This window comes from Dendrobates tinctorius, unplaced genomic scaffold (assembly GCF_039654945.1).
Source record: "Dendrobates tinctorius isolate UK_male_01 unplaced genomic scaffold, ASM3965494v1 ptg000181l, whole genome shotgun sequence".
Classification (NCBI taxonomy): domain Eukaryota; kingdom Metazoa; phylum Chordata; class Amphibia; order Anura; family Dendrobatidae; genus Dendrobates; species Dendrobates tinctorius.
In genome coordinates, this window is record NW_027361848.1 from 7,322,500 (window position 1) to 7,328,736 (window position 6,237).

General features: G+C 45.2%; 1 long non-coding RNA gene across 1 annotated transcript; it reads left to right on the forward strand.

Moving 5' to 3' along the window:
- The first annotated feature begins 1,541 nt into the window (after positions 1-1,541).
- LOC141054949 (uncharacterized) lies at positions 1,542-5,653 on the forward strand. The gene is made up of 2 exons (XR_012221440.1): positions 1,542-1,775; positions 4,542-5,653. It is a non-coding gene; the product is annotated as an uncharacterized lncRNA (long non-coding RNA).
- Positions 5,654-6,237: the final 584 nt, after the last annotated feature.

Consider the following 6,237-nt stretch of genomic DNA (forward strand, 5'->3'; position numbering starts at 1 on the left):
GCCAGCCAGGAGGAGCAGCTCCGGAGAGTGGCCTCCAGAAGAACCTTTGTGGAAGAAGCCGCAGATGAGGGCTTGGAGGTGGGAAGAGGAAGAGAAAAAATAAAAGAAACGCGTGTGGCCACACGTGAAACCGATCAAAGTAAGCCAGCCTGAAGGAGAACCTCTCGTGATCGCTCCGAGACCGCCTGCCCGATTTTTTTATAAGAAAACCACGGACAAAGAAAAAGACTATAAAAGATGAGTAACTAAGAAGAAGCTATCTACAAGGACGTGAGAATTTTTTTGTGCCCGGTAGCAAGAAGCTTTAAAAGGGCGTGGGGAGACGCCTGGCAAGCTAACAAGTGAGGCTGGAATCACGGCTGCACCTCTTTTGATATCTGGTCGACCCCCAAACAGCCGGCAGGAGGTCTTCCATTCGAGAGAGGTGTGAGTATCTAACTTTGCTTAAATTGCATTTGTTGATACTAGGACAGAGTAAAACTCGTCCTTGTAGACCACTGTAAATATGGAGTGGTTACGGAAGCAGGCAGAGAAATATGCTGGCACACCCCAGCTGGAGGGGGTTAATGTGGAAACTACGTGGTTAAATTGTATGCGATGGTTTACCACAGAGAACAGGGAACTAGATAGAAAAAATTCGCTAGGTTAAGCTAATAGCCAAGTAGTGGCTTTGTGTAAGACAGTCATAACCTTTGATCAGGCTCTTGATAAATAGTCTACACAACAATATGTTAACATGATCACCCGGGGAGGGGCAGCGTATAGGGAGAGATCAGAACAGCTGAGCGAGATGCTGGAGCTAGCAGCGAAGCACAGAGAGGAGGGGTGCGAGCAGCAGCAGCTGAGAGCAGTTATGTCACAGATGGACACTGCAGCTTCGAAACACAGTGCTGATGTAAATACACTTGTAGACTGGAGAAGAGTTAGGAGAATGAGTGAAGTAGTACATAACAAGATATAGTGTCCCAACAGCTCCAGCTTATGCAGATACAGTTGAGGAAAGATATATTGTCCCAACAGCTCCAGCACATGCAGACCCTAGGTTAGGTGTGAAGCTGCTTCAACCCCGAGAAAAATATCCCTGACCAAATGTTCCTGATCCATCTTAAATTTATAAAAAAATTTGCCTAATTGGGAGGAAAGTGTTTTGTTAGGACGATGCAGTCCGAGGTGAAGGGTGATGAGTCCAATGTTTTTGCAGGCCATTCACCTCGGGGTGTATCTGTTGATTAGGGGAGGACAGGAGTTCCGGGGGGGTATGCGCAGCTGCCGAGAATGGGCAGGTCCCGTTCGGCAGAGCCCCCACAGGATCCTATGAGAGGTCCCCCCTTGTGTTATTTTCGTGGACATTTAGGACATGTTAGGCGTTTTTGTCCCAACCTTGAGCCAGGGATTGTACCCCGAGAACCCCGGGCACCATTTAACCCCCAACAGACCCGGGAGTTCTCTAGACCACCTTTCGGAGTTAGACCTCCGTATCCAGCAGTGAATGACCCTAGGCAGTATCAGCAGTACAACGTTCTTCAAATGGTTAACCCAGTCTCACAGGAGCCCTCTGCTCCTGCTCCCAATAGCTTTCACTCATCCGTGCCCGGAGGTCCATGCTATTCAGGGAGGGGTCACTCCTCCTCGTCCCTATGCTCCGCTGATTAAGGAGCTACGGGAACATGAGGACCGGACCCTGACTAAGGATCTCTTTGGGGCGGAGGTGGCAGCTGTTGGACGGAAGCCGTGCCCAGATGGGGATGATGGATTTTTCGGGCTTCCCACGGCAGGTAACACTGATTGATGGAGTGCTCCCCCTGTTCCCCTTACCCTCCTTGCCCCCCTTTCCCTGGGCAAGGACGGTAGACCTTATGTCAGAGGGAGCATAGAGGGGCTGCCTTGGGAAGACATCCTCATCGATACAGGAGCCTCAGTTTCAATAACGCGACACAAATTGCAGTCACCCCCTGGACTGCCTGAGACTACACTTTTGTAGAATTTGAGGACTCCTGTATTCAAGCAGAAAAAAAGTCATCCAGTAAACCTGAAATTTCAGGACACAGGGGGATCGAAGCAAAGGGGTCTTCGATGCGCTTTTTGGGTAAACCCACAGTTACGGTACACTATTTTGGGAACGGATGTTTTGGGAGCAATGGGAATTGTTGTTGATTTATGTAACAAAGTCTTGTGGCGGAAGAAAGAAGCCACTATCTGTTCTGTAATTGTCCCTGTAGAGGAGGAGGAGAGTCATAAATTACCCATTGCTAGCTTCGGATTAGGTGCTAATGAAAATGTTGAAAACACTGACAATGATGCTTTAAAGAATGAATTGAAGCAAAAGTTCCCTGAATTGTGGATCTTAAAGAAAACTGATTGTGGGTTAATGCAAACTCAGGTTAAAATTGATGGTGAAAAACTGCCACCTTTCCAGCGTCAGTACCGTATTCCGGAGGACGCAATCCCTTACATAAGGGTAGCAGTCAGTGAATTGGAGAAACAAGGTGTTGTTGTGAAAGGTAATTCTCCATGTAACAGTCCTATTCTACCTGTAAAAAAGGAAGATGGCAGTTTTCGAATGGTAGTAGACCTGAGACTTGTAAATAAGTACACTCCCTCAGCTGCTCACCTTGTGGCATCTGTCCCTGAAGTTATGTCACAGCTGAGGAGTGATTGTAAGGTATTTTCTTGTTTGGATATTGCAAATGGCTTTTTCTCAGTACCCCTAACACCTGAATCTGCACTCCGCTTCGCACGCGGTTGCCCATGGGATTTCACAGTTCTCCTGTGTATTTCCATCAGGCATTAGATCAGATGTTAGAGCCCCTGGGTTACGGAGACAAAGTCTTGCAGTATGTTGATTATTTATTGATTCAAACTGTCGATGAATGTGAACACAGAGAAACCCTTGAAAATGTTTGTCAGGCTTTACAAAATGCAGGACTCAAAATGAGTCTGGATAAAGTACAATTGATGAAATCAGAGGTTAAATTTCTGGGTGTGTCTGTCTCAGCAGAAGGAAAGAAGCCCATGCATGATAGGGTTAAAGCTATTCAGGCTGTCCCCATACCAACTAATATTACTGAACTCAGAAAATTTTGGGGTCTTATTAATTTTTCCAGAGAATTCATTGAAGATTTTGCTTATTTGGCTAAACCACTGTATGATTTATTGAAAAATGTTGATAATGACTTTGACCCTGTTAATGTAGAGGGAGCCGCCTTACAGGCTTTTGAGGGATTGAAGCGCGCCCTTACGGCAGCTACTGCATTGGTTAACCCTGACCCTTCCCACCCTTTCTACATTCAGACTCACACCGGTGATATCTCTATTTCTTCAGTGCTCCTACAAAAATGGCCCAAAGAAAGCCCAGAAGTGTCTAGTCAGTTGTATTCCCTAGGTTATTACTCCAGGTTGCTGACTCCCGTGGAAAAAGGATTCACAGTGCATGAAGCACCTACTGGGCGTGCACTGGACTATGAATCAAGTGAAGCATATAGTGGGATTTGCTTCTTTAATTCTACAAACCCTGCATGTCACTTTAAAAACTTTGCTGAAGGGAAAAGCTTCAGGTATCAATTCACAGAGAATGGCCCAATGGATCATTGATTTTGAGACTAGAGACTTACAAGTTGAGGTGGGTGAGAAATATCACTTAGCCCAGATGATGCAGTATGCAGGAAAAAGTCACAATTGTCAAATTGAACAGGCTAATGTTACTCCCTCTCCCTTCCGAGCAGATTTTCAAGAGGGAATCCCCTGTGCCTATATTGACGGAGCTTGCTATTGGCATGAGGGGCATTACGTCACAGGCTTCGCTGTGTGGTTTCCAGCTAAGCCATTGCTGCTGCAGTATAAACTCCCTGGTCATTTCTCCGCTCAAAGAGCTGAGTTGGAAGCAGCTCTACAGGTCATTCTCGTGTGTCCAGAGCCAATGAATATCTTCAGTGATAGCGCATATGTCGTGTCGTCACTCACTCTATATCTTAATGTATGGGCCCTTAGGGGGATGGTTGATTCTCAGAACAAGCCCTTGCAGCATGTAGACATTCTAAAACAAATTGAGCAACGGGGTAAAGAATTTCCAAAATTATGGTCCTTCTGTAAAATCAAGGGACACCAGAGGTTGATTCCTGACCCCCACATCCTTGGCAATGCATATGTAGATCACGCGGCCAAGGAGGCTGCACTCACAGGAGATGACAAATATCCTCAAGAAGTCATCGCTGCAGTTACTAAAAAAAAAAAACCCCGAGAGCCCCCCCCTTGTTTATTGTTCTCTTCAAGATCTCATAAAGGCACAGGAGAAGGATGGAGACTCATCTCTGTTCAATTCCCTTGAGTCCCTGCCCATTGAGGGGGAGTGCTTGTACTACTAACGGGTTAATGATAGACTAGTGCTTTACATCCCAACAACAATGGTTAAGTCTTTGCTCAAATTTTCAAGCTAAAAAGGTGATTAAAATGGTTCATATCAATCAGTATAGACTTCTTAATTATTTTACTGAGATTTCTGGTAAGGACTGATACTCCACTCTTTTTTTTTCTATTTTCTCCAGGTCCGCTGAAGATTTTCATATTCGACTCCTGGGACCATGAACCTATTGGATGATCAGGAGAAGATGTTTCACACTATACAGTGGGACTCTGATAGTGTGAGAGGGGGAGAAGATAAGGAAAATCCAGAAGACAAAGAATGAGAAGAAAAAGACCAAAAGAATTGAAAAGACCAAAAGACTTGACTATTTGTGCAACTTATTTTTTCGGGACTATTTGAATTATTTTTTTATTATGTGTTTGTTTTATTTTTAGGGACATTTGCCTTACACACACACGTGCATAAAGTGCTGAATTACCTCAATATTCTTATTTTCAGTAATTCACCAATGAATATTACAGTCCTGTATGTTGTACTCTGGATAGAGTACAAGAGGGGGACTTGTAAGAGAATGGTCAGTCATAATATACTGAGCGGCCATGTTGTCTCTAGCAGCCATTTTGTTGAAAGTTAGAGAAGATTCAACTTTTACAAAAGAGCTGATAAAATGTATTAAATGGAGGATGGAAAATGAGATCATGTCTCCTAGCAACCTCAGCCGATGTGCGTAGAGGAAGATTGGATCAATCAATAGGGTCACAGGTTACCAAATATATGGTCAGTATGCTTATACGTGATAGTGTGGTAGCGAAGAGTAGAGTAGTTAAAATGTCAGGATGTAAGAATTTAGGGACCTAGACTGGAGACAATGATAAGATTTTAGGACAGTAGCCATAGATACCAATGACTTATGGGTTTTAGTGTTGCTTGAAGAAATGTTAATTAATATCTTCGTATTATGTCATTATATTCTCTTTTCTAAACCACGTTTCTGTAGATTACCATGAAAACGCCTTAGAATTATAATGTTAATGCCCTCTGCGGCAAAATGCAGCTTTCTTTGTTCTGATAATGTATAAGAAGCCCCTGTTACTGTCGATCGGGGCCATTCCATCGCCATCATGCCACTGTGCCTCACCATGGCCAGGGCACAGAGCCTTACCATCGCCAGACCTCCTAGCAAATCTCTGCCTGTCTGAATTCCTGTTTTTGCCCGCATATTCCAACTCCTCTGTTATTCTGTATCTGTCTTGCTGTGTATCTCCGAATAAACCTTCAACCTCAGCTTGATAAGAGATCGTCTGTGGAACTTCTTCCCGACTCTTCCAGCTCTCAGTAGGACTTTTTCTTACAGGTTGGAGCCTCTATCTTCCTGGCCGGGGGAGCCTCCAGCTTCCACCCCGCGCCCAGCATGCATCCTCTCACCGCTCACCATGGCGTCTTCCTGGTGCTCTCTCTTCTCTTCTGCTCCTTTTCCCGCCATGGAGCTTCTCTCCACCCCCGAGGGGCGGTGTCTTTTTCCTTTGCCGCCATACCAGGCTAAGATCCGGACCCCTCTCTGGGTCGGCCATGACGCAGTAGCATAGAAGTACAAGCAGGGGAGGTTCATGTCGTTTCACGCTCTTTCTTGGGTGCCGCCCACGAAGGCACACCTTACTTCACCGCCATGGCGGCCATCTTTACAGTCAAAGTCACAGTTCAATAAATCAATTCCTTTGCACATTTCAGGTTAAGTATTTCTCAAATCAATCAAATCTTTGGCACACAGGACCCGGTGCCACCAGGCTTCGTAATCCTGTTTGTGATGCCAAAACTGGGTCACCCCAAGGGCTGTGGGATTACTCTCACTTACTCGGTACTGGGTTGGAGTTTCAGAG